We start from the raw sequence: 14567 nt of genomic DNA, 5'->3' as shown, positions 1-14567 counted from the left end.
AGGGTTTGAGCTATAGGTAAAGGTGTAGAAAGAGTGTAAACTCTCTTTATCCTTTTGGTAGCTTTCCAAACCCAAACTCAAACACTTAGAATAGAATCAAAGCAACATGAAACTATATGAACTGTATAGCAAATGAAAGAACAAGAAGTAAAAGATAGGGTAACAAGCTTATACCTCTCAAAGAAGTAAGCTTTTGCTTCTGATTCAAATTAAGTCTCACAACACTCTCAAGCTTGAATTATGATGTTCAAGGTTCAACCAAGGTTCCTAAGCTAAGGTGTGAAGGTGTATGTGATGTATGGTATAGGTTCAACGTGGTAGGTTAGCTCAAAGTGTTACTTGCACAAGAATAATGAGAAGAAGGAGCTCTCAAGGTGGTATAGAGGCTTTCTTGAAATTCTTCAACCCTTAAAACAGAGATATATGGTCGTTTTTATAGAATTTGAATCAAAAATATCATAAATATCTTCAATGTCGGCCTTTCGCCCAGAACAGTGTTTCTCGCTACCAAGGCCCAGCCAGCCCTCAATTGCCACTGCCGAGCCTCAATGTGTTCCCCTATTTTTCTGCTTCAGCCTCAGCACAAGGTGGCGCAAGGTGTAAAAATGGATTTCTTGGGTATAATCAATGGAAATATAGAAGGTTTGAGGTTGTTTTGAAGCTTAAACAAGGCTCCTTTGCTAAAACCTTGAACCACGTACAACACCACTTTCATCATCGAGTGTACTGGACAAAGTGCTCGAGCCTTGCGAGCGGTCAAAAATAGAGTGTCCACAACAGTTAGTTTGCTTCCTCTTATAATTTTTCTTCTTGTGTTGAGAGAGTGTTACCATTGTCGGTTCGCCAAAGCTATCAAAATGTGCTTCTGCGGTAGCTAGTCTAAATCATCTTATCCTGAGAGACAGAACTCGATGTTCCTTTAACACCCATGGTGAGGCGGCTAATCTGTTTTAAGGAAACTGTGGTATCACACAGAATTTGGTTTGATTCCTTGTTTTCAATATTTTGGTTCCATATGTATTTTTGTTAATCATGTTTCATGTTATGCAATTTAATTGATTAAATATGAATCTATTTGTTTTATGTTATTCTACAATTGAAACAACACCCTACATATATATATATATATATATACATACACACGCAATAGATTGTTTGTATGTATCAATTATAGTAGTCATATGGTCTCTCCTTCTTGCCTGTCATGCCTGCAAGGTGTTTGTTCTTTGGTCTATGTTAAAATGTTTGAAGGAAAGAAAGAAAGAAAACAGCATTGAATATCTAACTTACGGTCTCTCTCTTCTTCTTTTGAGCTGAAGTTGCTGCTATGGGTGTGTGTCTTTGTATTTTCTTCTTTTGAAATTGTAGAGTTCATTTGGAATTCCCAAAAGGTGAGGTTCGATTTCAAGACCTGTGCGCCGATGCTTTTGTCCATGTTGGAAGCAAAGCACTACCCACTATTCCCAATTTCATTTACAACATGACTGAGGCAAGAATTTTTTTTCTTTCGTCCTTAATTATTTTCTAGCTATAGTCTCATTCTATACTATGAAATTCGTACAATGTTTTTGTTTCTAAAAATTTGGAACAAATTGTTTTGGGGCAGTTGAGGATTTTTCTAGGAAGAAAGAAATTGTCAATTTTAAACAACATCAGTGGTATTATTAGGCCTTCTATGTATTGTTTTAATTGTCTTCTTCTTCTTCTTCTTCTTCTTCAATATGCAAGTTTCTATAGTGATGCTTTAATGTTTTTGTATTTTTTTTTTAATTCTTATTATTTTTTATTTATTTTTTCTAGATTGACTTTGCTTTTGGGTCCTCCAACCTCTGGTAAGACAACATTTCCTTTTGCCCTTGCTGGACAGCCTGGACCTAGTCTGTAGGTATCAAGAACATCTTGTGCAAGTTGCTTATTGTTAAAACCTTGCATGTATTATTCATAGTCAAAGTAAGGATGAATTTGAGTAGGAAGCCTCTAAGCCTTAAACTACAGGCAAGACCCCATTTTGGAGCTGATATGTAGGTTTGCATTTTGTTTTTAACTCACCCTACAATAAGTTTGCTTGTATTGCACATAGTAACTGACATTACTATTCTAAGATTGCTTCTTCTTTTTTTCCCATTCTTTTTTTTCTTTTTCAAGGAAGAAAAAGAAAGGGTTTCACGAATCACATGACAAGTATGTTTATAATGAGGAACGATTCTGAACTATGAACTTTCAAAATGCAATGAGTTTAGATCTGTTAGATGCATATAGGGGCTTGAACTTAAATATGAAATATGACCATAAATACATGTACAAATGTAAAGAGAATAAAAAAAAAAAAAAATGCTTACATATTTTCCTCTTGAATTCTTTGGTTCACTTCACATTAATGAGGTTGAGTTACTTCTAAGATGTCAGGGAGAATTACATACAATGGACACGATCTAAAGGATTTTGTTCTCTATAGAACCTCTGCTTATGTTAGCTAGCAGGATTGGCATGTGGCAGAGATGACAGTATGAGAAACTGTTGAGTTCTCAAGACGTTGTTGAGGTGTTGGATTTAAGCATGGTAAGTTATAGGGCATTATTCACCCAAAAAAATGTTCTGGGACATCATCTTTTATTGTATGCCCTCTTATCTACGCCTTTGTTTTACTTGTTTCTAATGCAATCTTGTTTGTGAAATAAGAATAACTAACACATATATGCTTTTGGAGCTTTTGAAAAGAATGAAGGAAAACAGGGTTATTCCTGATGGAGAACTTGATATATTTATTAAGGTACGTTCCATTCTGTTTTGTGTGTGCACAGATAGATAGTGTGTTTAAAGAGCTGGTCTCTGTAGCGATAATAAAATGATTATTTTCCTTTAGGCATTAGCACTCGGAGAATAGAAAAAAAATTATGGTTGTGGAGTACGTTATGAAGGTATACTTTTGAATGATGTAAATTTTATATTACTTCCTATGGCAAATAATGTCTATATTGCAATGCCTCTGCTAGTGTAATTAATGTAGACGAGATAGGAGAAAAGAGTGAGAGAAACATACTATAACCACGAGTTCTGTTAATTCAATCATGTAAATTCTCTGGGATAATCTGTTGATTGTAATTTTGAACTTGTCGGTGATAACAAATTATGCCCCCGCCTGCAGATGTTAGTTATTGGCGATGATTTTGACGAGTGATCTGAGTTCTATTAATTTGCATCCATTATATGTTAATTTGCTTAATTTTTTTATGACTTTGTAGAGACACCCACGCATAGATGCCAACAAGGGAAAGCAGAATATTGTAAGTGAATAGTTCATGTTTCTTCCTTTAAATTTTTAGTTTGTTACACATTTACTTGCCCCCATTCCCCTACACACACACGATTTTAAAAAAAGAAAAAAAGAAAAAAAAAAGATAATAATTCATGTTTCTTCCCTTAATTTTTTTGGGCCATCTTTAGCTTATTTGTTCCCTAAATTGGAATATATTTTAATAATGTCACAACAACAATAATGCTGATAGCCAATGCTCTACTCCTCCTCTTGTAGTACACCATGTCTCAATGTAGAAATCTACCATTCATAAATGTGATTAATATGTAATGTATGTCTTAGCTATCTAATTTATTTTGATATTAATGTATTACGAAAGTGTATCAAAGCCAGTACTACCATAATTGCTCACTGTTATTGGGACAATATTGGAATATACAACCTTTAATTTTAGTGTCGTTCATTTAGAAATTGGGAAACAAGAGTTGATTGTTTCCATTGGCAAAACAACAGCAAGAATTTGGTACTGTCAATAGTAAGAGTTTGGTATACTATTGGATTGTTCATACCATTATGGCTTTACACTATTGGATTAGAGAGGTTATTTGGCGGTCTTGGAGCAATGCATCACATAACACTTGTCAGGTTGGCTCTCCAAAACTAACACAAAAGTACGGGGCTCTACTGATTTTCAATTTTAAATTAACCAAAGATTCTCGGTTTTAAATCTAGAGTTTAATTTCCGTTTATAAAAACTTGTTCTTTAGAAACTTTTTTTCCAAACTGGTTGACTCACTAAAACAATCAAACAGCATCGGATGTCAACGAAACTTGACATACATGACGAACTAGGTACAAAGGACTTGTAGGAGAAGTTAGAACTCAAAACCAATTCCTAGTTTTGAATTTGGAGCCAAATTTTTGTTTGTGAAAACTTGTCCATCACAAACTCTTTTTCAAACAAGTTAACACACTAAAATGTTAAAACGGCGTCGGATGTCAACGAAACTTGACACACTTGACTAACTAGGCACAAATGACCTGTAGGAGAAGACGAGACTCGAAACTGTTTTTTAGTTTTGAATATGGAGCTTAATTCCGTTTGTGAAAACTTGTCCTTTGCAAACTCTTTTTCCAACCGTGTGACTCACTAAAATGCTCAAACGGCATTGAATGTCAACGAAACTTGACACACACAACTAACTAGACATAAATGACTTGCAAGAAAAGACGGGACTTGAAACCGATTCTCGATTTGGAATCTGGAGCCAAATTTCCATTTATGAAAACTTGTCATTTACAAACTCTTTTTTGAACCAGTTGACACACTAAAGTGCTTAAACGGCGTCGGATGTCAATAAAAGTTGACACACTTGACTAATTAGGCACAAATTTCTTGTAGGAGAAAGCATGACTCGAAACCGTTTTTCGATTTTGAATCTAGAATCTAATTTCTGTTTATAAAAACTTGTTCTTTACAAACTCTTTTTCGAACCGGTTGACACACTAAAATGCTAAAATGGTGTCGGATGTCAACGATAGTTGACACAGTTGACTAATTAGGCACAAATGACTTGTAGGAGAAGATGGGACTTGAAACCATTTCCCAATTTTGAATTTAGAGCCTAATTTCCATTTATGAAAACTTGTTCTTTAGAAACTCTTTTTCCAAACCGATTGACTCACTAAAATGGTCAAAGGGCGTCGAATGTCAATGAAACTTGACACACCTAACGTACTAGGCACAAATGACTTGTAGAAGAAGACGGGGCTTGAAACTGATTACCGGTTTTGAATGAAAAGCCCAATATCCGTTAAACGGCAACAGCGACGGATGTCAACGTAACTTGACACACATGACTAACTAGGCAAAAATGACTTGTAGGAAAAGACAAAACTTGAAACCAATTGTCGGTTTTGGATCTAGAGAAATTTCTATTTGTGAAACTTATGCTTTAGAAATTTTTTTTCGAATTAGTAAACACAATAAAATGCTCAAACGGTTTCAAATGTCAACGAAACTTGACACACTTAACTAACTAGGCACAAATGACTTGTAGGAAAAGACAAAACTCAAAACCGGTTCCGATTTTAAATACAGAACCAAATTCCCATTTGTGAAAACAAGTTCTTTAGAAACTCTTTTCATCTTTTGTGTTTATTCGATTATTGTTAAATTATAGCATAATGGGTTCATATTTTAATAGTATTATCATCATTGTAGGATGCAATTAAAGTTTTTTTAGATAGTTCACATATTCCAATAGTCCAATTGGCAGGGGGACTTTTCATTAGTGATGATCCGTTGTATGAAATTGATGGAGTTCCAATTGGCCTTGAATATTGCAAAGTCTTTTGTCTTAAAAGTGAAAAAGTTGAACTCTCTTTTGGAAACAACATCCCGAGGTCTAAGAACAGTTGGAGAAGCTATTGAAAAATACATTGTGTGGCGCTCGATTCATGTATATGTTGCAATCTTTTTCTTTTTTGTATTTATTTATTTATTGAAATAAATATAAAATGTTTTACATTTTTTGTAAGCTCAAAGTTAATTATATTGTAATTTCTTTTTTCTTTTTGCAAATGCAACCCTTTTGAATACATGATGATATCCTTGCATATTGATATTGGAGCTTACAACCTTACTTATTTATTTATTTATTGAAATAAATATCAAATATTTTATATTTTCTGTAAGCTTGAAATTAATTATATTGTAAATAAATTTTTTTTTTTGGGGCTTCTTTTTGCGAATGCAACACTTTTGAGTATGATATGTTCGCATATCGATATTGAAGCTTACAATCTTATTTATGTATTTATTTATTTATTGAAATAAATATCAAATATTTTACATTTTCTGTAAACTTGAAATTAATTACATTGTAAATGATTTTTTTTTTTTTTGAGTTTCTTTTTGTAGATGCAACCCTTTTGAGTGCGTGATGATATTTTCGCATATCGATACTGCAGTTTACATTCATATTGATTATTTATTTTTTCAAATAAATATCAAATATTTTACATTTTCTATAAGCTTGAAATTAATTAAATTGTAAATAATGATTTTTTTGGAGTTTGTTTTTGCAGATTCAACCCCTTTTGAGTAAGTGATGATATCTTCTTATATTGAGAGCTTACTGCTGATATTAAAACAAGCTATAATAGATATATATATATATATTATTTGTATTGTCAATACTTTTTTTTGTTTTCGATACAAAAATTTAAGTTCTTGAATATAAAAAATTATTAGTATTGTTAGAGGATATTTTATATATTTTTGTAAAGAATATTTGGTTGCCAATTTGTTACAGGGTACATATATGTTATTCTTCGTATGATTTTGTGAATGTGAATGTGTGTGGATATGGATGTGGATTTGGATGTATTTTATTTTAGAAAATATTAATACTTTGTATAGAGAATGAATTAATAAAATGTATACTGATTTTATAAAAATAATTTTATTGCGACATAATAAACCGTCACTAATATAATCATCATTTCCTTACATTTTAATAGCAACGGGTTAACCTGTCGCATATACATATTAGTTCAAATCTTTAGCGACGGTTTAAACTGTCACAAAAATGATAATAATTTAATTCTACATTTTTGGCGATGTTTTAGACCATCACTAATAATACTTTTCGCGATGTAAAATACCGTCGTAAAAAAGTTTTTGGCGACGGCAACCAACATCGTCACTAAAAGTGAAGTTTTTCCTCCTTTTTTTGTATCAGGTTAAACCATTACAAAAACCATTGATTGGCCATCATTAAAAGAAAGCGACGATTTGTAACTATTGTAAGTACTTTTTGTCATGCCCCCTTCCGTCACCCCCTATTTCCTCCTTCGCAAAATATCTTTTGCGACGATATATGAACCTTTTGTGACGTTTAAGATCGTCGCAAAAGTTTCGATTTTTAGTTGTGGAAAGTCTAGCATGCTTGAAAAACTTGTCGTTATTTTCACTGATAATGAAAAGGAGTTGAGTTTTGTGGAATGTTGGGTTGGTGGGTACCATTGTGATCGTAGTCTTTTTTTATGTGGGTTGTGTAATAGACGTTCAAGATGTTATCATTTATTGCATTGAAATGAGTTAGTGAAAAGAAAAGGCCAAAAAAGAAAATGGATAAATTATACTGACTTTCCATGAGGTATGCGACGATATTGAAATTAATTTTACGATTTCTTTTGTATTTCTTTTATATAATTATGCTAATCTTCCTTTCAATAACGATAAAATTGATTGAGCTAACATAATGAACGAAATGAGAAATTTTACCAATGGTCCTCATAATTTCACTTGAGATTCAATTTGATCTTTATGTGTCACGACCCAAACCTACCCTTGTAGGCTTAGAGTCATGACCGGCCAGTCATCCTAAATTACCTTCGGCCTTAAAGACAAAATTACATAATATTTAATATCATATCGAGGCCTAAAACGGAAGCAAAACAAAAATAAAAATGTCCATTGAGCTTGTACCTACATGATATAATAATAAGTTATAAACATATACAAAGCTTATATATCTCACAGGCATATACATTTAAGACTCAGCAAAATACCAAACTTTGACAAAGCTACGGGGCTAATTTTCTTGGCTCTAATCGAGCCTAACTTGCTCTATTCCGAAAGCTATTCAAAGGCTAACACGGGTAGACTCTGAGACTTTCTCTATCCTTGTTGTTCAGTTTGCTCACCTACAAATACATATAAATAGTGAGCTAAGCCCAGCGAGTAATAATAGAATAAAGAGGTTAAATGAATGAAGTTCGATGATAATACAAAAACGTGTCTTACGATTTCGAAACGAATCTTAAATCATTTTTGAGAGGGTAATTTTTGGTAAAAATTGGGCCGAGCTATGTGATAGGCTTCGTGGCCCAAAGTGCCAATGACTTGGTGAAAAAGCCGCAAGGTTACTCCGGCCCAGGAGAGCAAGGTTACTCCGGCCCAGGAGAGCAAGGTTACTCCGGCCTTGAAGAGACAAAGTTACTCTGGCTCAAGGAGGTGAAATTACTTCGGTTCACAAATGATTAAGTCACTTCGGTCAGAGGATTGTGAATGTACTTCGGTTTGGGAGCAACTTGAAGTTAGACCGGCCTTGAAGTTATATCGACCTTAGAGGTATACCGGTTTGGGAGTTATACCGGTCGAGAGTCGTTGGTTCGGTCCGAACACACCATGGGTTGAATAGATGAGAAACCGATATAAGGAAGAGTAAAGGGAAGGACTGAACTAAGGATAGTTCGGCCTACTTTACTTCGGTCAAATGGTAGTTCGGCCATGGAGAGAACCATCCCACTTGGTTTAAGCAGTGGGGGAGGGTGTAAAAGGATAAGCATTATCCTTAGGAGTATGAATCCTAGGAGGACTCTGCATGGAGAAACACAAATCCTACTAGGATTGTGCCAACGGGAAACTTATAAAAGCTCACAAACATCACCTTGGAGGAGGTAATTGAACACAATCTTTCTGAGAACTTAGAGCTTTGTCTATTTGTCAAGTTTTCTGACTTAGGCATCGGAGAGGTTTCCGGCACACACCCGCCGGCTAGCTCACGTTTGTGTTTTCAGGTGATAAAGCGACGTCGTACGGAGGAGCGTGGACTTGGTCAACAGGATTATACGAGGAGAATTATTTCCTCCCCGTACAATTGGCGCCGTCTGTGGGAAGAACAGACAAGAACAAAAACCTCTTGACTAGGCTTCTCCTTTTCTCAATCAATGGCACACATTGAAGACTTGCCGCAGTCCGCCGTCGACGGACTAACTCCAGAACGGGGCACAAGGCGAGAAGGATTACCCTCTGTCCCTCCTATGGCAGATCTGGAGCCCCAACAACATAACTCCAGGAGGAGTGGCAGGGGAAGGCGGAATAGCAGCCCTCGTCACTCTCAAAGTCCTGACAGGCAAAGGAGGAGGATTAATCCTCAAGCCCTGGAAGATCGCGTGAAGGAACAAGATGAACTAATTCGGAAGATGGCGGCGGACATGGAAGCATTAAAACGCCAGATGAAGACTAAAGATGTGGCGACAGGAGAGGGGCGCAAGCACAAGACGCCCCCTCGCCACTCAGAGAATCGTAGTAGGAATACTACACCCTCCCAAGGAGAGAGCAGAAGCCTCAGGACAGGCGACACTCATTCCTTATCTTCCAGAACTCGTCACTCCAGATCTGAGAGGACGAGATCCGAAAGATCACACACTGAAGGAAGCACGTATTGGCCTTCGCACTCACACCAAACCAAATCTAGACACACAGAGCTGTCCAGGTCATCCGACTTACGAATCGTGCTCGAAGAAAAAGCAAGATGCAAGGAGGATGCCAGGGCAAGGGATCCACACCGAGTTTCGGCCTTACAGCAGTTGGCTCCTCGGACGCATGGAAGCGTCGAGGTTGGAATGCCAATACCGCGACCGGCCTACGAACCAACAAACAAAGCATTGGCGAGACTACAGACTTCGCCATTTGTTCCAGCAACCGAACTAGGGATGGAAGTTGACGCCGGAATAGCGCAACCCCTAGAAGAAGGTAGTCAATCAAGCACCAAGGCAGACCACACTAAGGACAACAAGGAAGAGACAAACAAAGGCTCACCAACAGTTCAAACAGAGGACGAGGGACAGATAGCCAACATGGACCTTGAAGAAAACACCATTCTGGACCTCACGGCATCATCTGATCCTTCCACTTGCTGGAAGTTATTCGTTGGAGAGATGTGGAAGCTCTTTGTGGATGGAGCATCCAACCGGCATGGCGCAGGACTTGGCATAGTCCTCATCTCTCCAGACGGCCTGGTTGTAGAGCAAGCAATCAACCTTGGCTTCCCAGCATCCAACAATGAAGCGGAGTATGAGGCGCTTCTGGCAGGACTCAAGTCGGCATACTACATGAAGGCCACCGAACTAATGGTGTACAGTGACTCTCTGTTGATGGTAAATCAAATTTCTGGCGAATACAAAGCAAAGGACGACAGAATGGCCAAGTACCAAGAGTTAGTCAGAACGGAGATCAAAAAGTTTGATGTAGTAAGGATAGAACAAATTGGCAGGGAGGAAAACTGCCGAGCGGACGAACTAGCAGGCCTGGCCTCAATGGCAGATACATCAATCCCTCATCCATTACTCGTCGACTTCTTACCAAGACCAAGCATAGAAGACCCCGAAGCAGAAGAAGTATGTTGCGCTGAATTAGGCCCTTCTTGGATGGACCCCATCATCCTGTTCCTGAAAGACGGCATCCTACCAGAAGAGAAAAAAGAAGCCAACAGAATAAGGGCAAAGTCGCAGCGATTTTGGCTATCTCCATCTTTGGCATTATACAAGAAATCATTCTCTGGGCCTTACCTCAAGTGCGTTCATCCCAGCAAAGTAGAAGCATTCTTGTTCGAAATACACGAGGGGGTGTGTGGAAGTCATCAAGGGGGAAGGTCGCTCGCTTACAGGGCTATTTCGCAAGGATATTGGTGGCCATATATGCAAGCAGACTCAGAGAAATATGTAAAAAAGTGTGACAAATGCCAAAAATTCGCGCACCAAATACATCAACCAGCAAGAGAACTCCTACCATTAACTAGCCCATGGCCTTTCGCAATGTGGGGCTTGGACATAGTAGGACCACTTCCAACGGCACCCGGCGGCAGGAAGTTCTTTCTTGCAGCAACAGACTACTTCACAAAGTGGGTGGAAGCAGAAGCATTGGCGTCAATCAAAGAAAAAATGTGAAGAAGTTTGTTTGGTAGAACATCATCACTCGGTTTGGTATACCAAAAGCACTGATCTCAGACAATGGAACTCAGTTCGACGGCAGAATTTTTAGAAGCTTTTGTGAAGAGTACAAGATAGAGTTCTACAATTCTACACCGGCATATCCTCAAGCGAATGGGCAAGCTGAAGCATCTAATAAAGTCGTCTTGGATGGACTAAAGAAAAGGCTAGAAAAAGCAAAAGGCAAATGGACAGATGAACTTCCTCACGTCTTATGGGCTTACCGCACCACGCCTCGGCAATCAACTAGAGAAACACCATTCTCCTTAGCCTATGGAATGGAAGCAGTGATCCCACTAGAAGTTGGCCTCCCCACAATTCGAAGCGAAAATTTTGATCCAGACTTAAATGGAGAGGCCATAGCCTTAGAACTCGACCTTGCAGAAGAAAGAAGAGAAAGAGCACTAGTCCACATCGCCTCATACCAACGAGAGTTAATCAGAAAATACAGCAAAAAGGTGCATCCAAGACAATTCAAGATTGGGGATTGGGTACTACGCAAAGTAATGGGAAACACCTTGATCCCAGGAGACGAAAAATTAGGCCCAAATTGGGAAGGTCCTTATAAAGTGGTTAGGTTAGCAGGCAAAGGGGCATACCACCTAGAAGACAAGGATGGCAAGGCAATCCCTAGGCCATGGAATACAGCCAATCTCAAGTTATTTTACTTTTAGCTTTCCTTCTTCAAACATATGTAATTTCTTTTTCCTTCAATAAAACGAGCAATTCTTTTTCAGCACAAGTTATTTTTTGTAAAGAGTTAGCCTCAGTATAGATTAAAGTATATTGCAAGCGTTCTATTCTAAGTTAGCTGGAAAAACCAACTTAGAGGTTGGCTGGAATAAACCAACACTTGTTACTCTTCAGCCGAAGTAAGTGCAAGGCTGAAGAGTGGTTGGCTGGAATAAACCAACACTTGTTACTCTTCAGCCGAAGTAAGTGCATGGCTGAAGAGTGGTTGGCTGGAATAAACCAACACTTGTTACTCTTCAGCCGAAGTAAGTGCATGGCTGAAGAGTGGTTGGCTAGAATAAACCAACTCTTGTTACTCTTCAGCCGAAGTAATTGCAAGGCTGAAGAGTGGTTGGCTGGAATAAACCAACACTTGTTACTCTTCAGCCGAAGTAAGTGCATGGCTGAAGAGTGGTTGGCTGGAATAAACCAACTCTTGTTACTCTTCAGCCGAAGTAAGTGCAAGGCTGAAGAGTGGTTGGCTGGAATAAACCAACACTTGTTACTCTTCAGCCGAAGTAAGTGCATGGCTGAAGAGTGGTTGGCTGGAATAAACCAACTCTTGTTACTCTTCAGCCGAAGTAAGTGCATGGCTGAAGAGTGGTTGGCTGGAATAAACCAACTCTTGTTACTCTTCAGCCGAAGTAAGTGCATGGCCGAAGAGTGGTTGGCTGGAATAAACCAACTCTTGTTACTCTTCAGCCGAAGTAAGTGCATGGCTGAAGAGTGGTTGGCTGGAATAAACCAACACTTTGTACTCCTCAGCCGAAGTGATTATATCAGCTAAGGAGTGGTTGGCTAGTAAGCATAGTTCAACCAGCCAAAACCGAAATAACACTTGAAGAAAATAAAAGACATTACAAGTGCAAGCATACACATCAAAACCGGAATAAGAGTTGCGTAAAATTTTCATTCAAAGAAAAGTCAATACAAAGGGGCATAGTTCGGTTACAAAGAGAAGAAAAAATTAAGAGAACAGTTCATCAATTTCAGCATCAAAAGCCGCATCATCACCAACTCGAAGACCGGTTTCATGAGGAAGCTCACTCTCGGCTGCCAGGATTCCTTCGGTTGGAACCACGTTTTCATTCGGCTGCTCGATAGAAAGGTCCTCTACCATGGGTTCCAACCGAAGTGATGGGTCGGCACCAACAACCGGAATGTCTTCAGGAGCAGAGGAGTCATCAGTGTCTGAGTCCTCCAGAAACTCTTGTTGCAAGGCGTCTGCATACGCCGCAAGGGACTTCGGTATAAAATAAGCTGGAGGGTCGAAGACCTCGGTCTGTTGATCATGACCGAGCTTCTCCACAGCCGCCCTCCAGCCACACTTGAAGAAAAGCTCCTTGGCGGCGTCGCATTGTTTGACATAGGCCTCCTCTGCCTCCTTGTAACCTCGCTTGTACCCCTCCTTTTCGGCCGCCTCCATGTCCTTTTTTAGTTCGCTTATTTCGGTGTCTTTTTCTCTTCTCAAGCTTCAACAACTCCCGCAGATACTTGTCCTTCATAACGATGGCGGCTTTCTGCTTCTCCGCTTCAGCCGAGTTAACCAGATCGGCAAGCCGGCCGTTCTCAGCTTGCATCTCGGCCATTTTCTTTTCCGCTTCTTCTAGTTCGGCCGCCTTTGCCTCGGCTTCCGCCATTGCTTGCCTTGTAGTTTTTCTTAGTTCTTGGACTTTCTTGTATGTAATATTGTTCTTTTGTAAGGCCTGGCAAAAACGAAGATTTCTTTTCAGCCGAAGTAAAAGTTGGAAAATTTAGGCAGAAAAAACAGACAGAGCTACTTACCAAGATCATGGACTTGGAGGCAGACCGAATTGACTTCATTTCGGTGTTCAGTTGCTTCAAGTGGTGCTCCATGTCCTTGGGGAGGCACACACTTTTGGCCAGGTTAAAGGCCAATTGGTGGTCTTTTTCAGCCACGACCGAGTCAGTAGCTTTGATATCTCGGTCGTTGAAGGTCAGCGGCGGAGCCCACTTCGGAGATTCAGTTCGGTCAGTTTGCTCCGGTTGGGGGGAAGGTTGAGGACTCTGGGGGATGGATTCAACCTCATCAACAAGTTGCTGTTCGGTCAATGTATTTCGGGCGCGTTTGGAAGGGCGAGATGAAGAAGGCTGCTGAGAAGGGAGGGCCACAACGGTAGGCTGCGCCTCGATGGATGGCTGTACTTCGGCTCTGGTTGATGCAGTTAGAAGGGCCCTGACTCTGCTCTTCTTTGCCATTTCTTCCTCAGCAGTTAGTGGAACAAGTCTTATTTCGGGCAAAGTTGGGTCCGGTTCTGGTGCTTCCTCAAGTAGGAAATCGGTTACTCTTGCTTTTCGGCGACTGCTATATCGGTAGGTCGGTTCAAAATTTAGAAGCTTGGCCCAACCTCTTTCTTTAATCCGTAGTGCGGCTCGCAAAACCGCAAGGTTGGGATAGCTATACAGGGAACGGAGGTGGGCGAAATCTGCAAAAAAGAGAAGTGTTAGTTCGGTCAATGGACTAAAAAACCGAGATAACATACAAGGAACAAGACCGAAGTTAAATTACCAGGCTCTCCCATTTTCCAATTTATAGGTCGGCCAGGAATTTGGGCTTGAAAATCCTCAAAGTTCCCAGAGACCCAGAAGAAATCATCATCATTAAGATCTTTGTCCGGTGTGTGTTTAACTATCTTCTCTCGGCGGCGGCGGATCCTAAGGTAATAGACCCACCCAGCATCTTTCGAGCCAATGGAATATTGCTGGAATATTTCGGCAAGGCCAAGGTTTAATCCGGTTTGGTGGTTTAGTGCGGCTATTCCCATAATAATACGGT

The sequence above is a fragment of the Camellia sinensis genome, chromosome 1 (genome assembly GCF_055761805.1).
Source record: "Camellia sinensis isolate YWXY chromosome 1, ASM5576180v1, whole genome shotgun sequence".
Taxonomy (NCBI): Eukaryota; Viridiplantae; Streptophyta; class Magnoliopsida; order Ericales; family Theaceae; genus Camellia; species Camellia sinensis.
Note: the sequence above shows the minus strand (reverse complement) of the source record.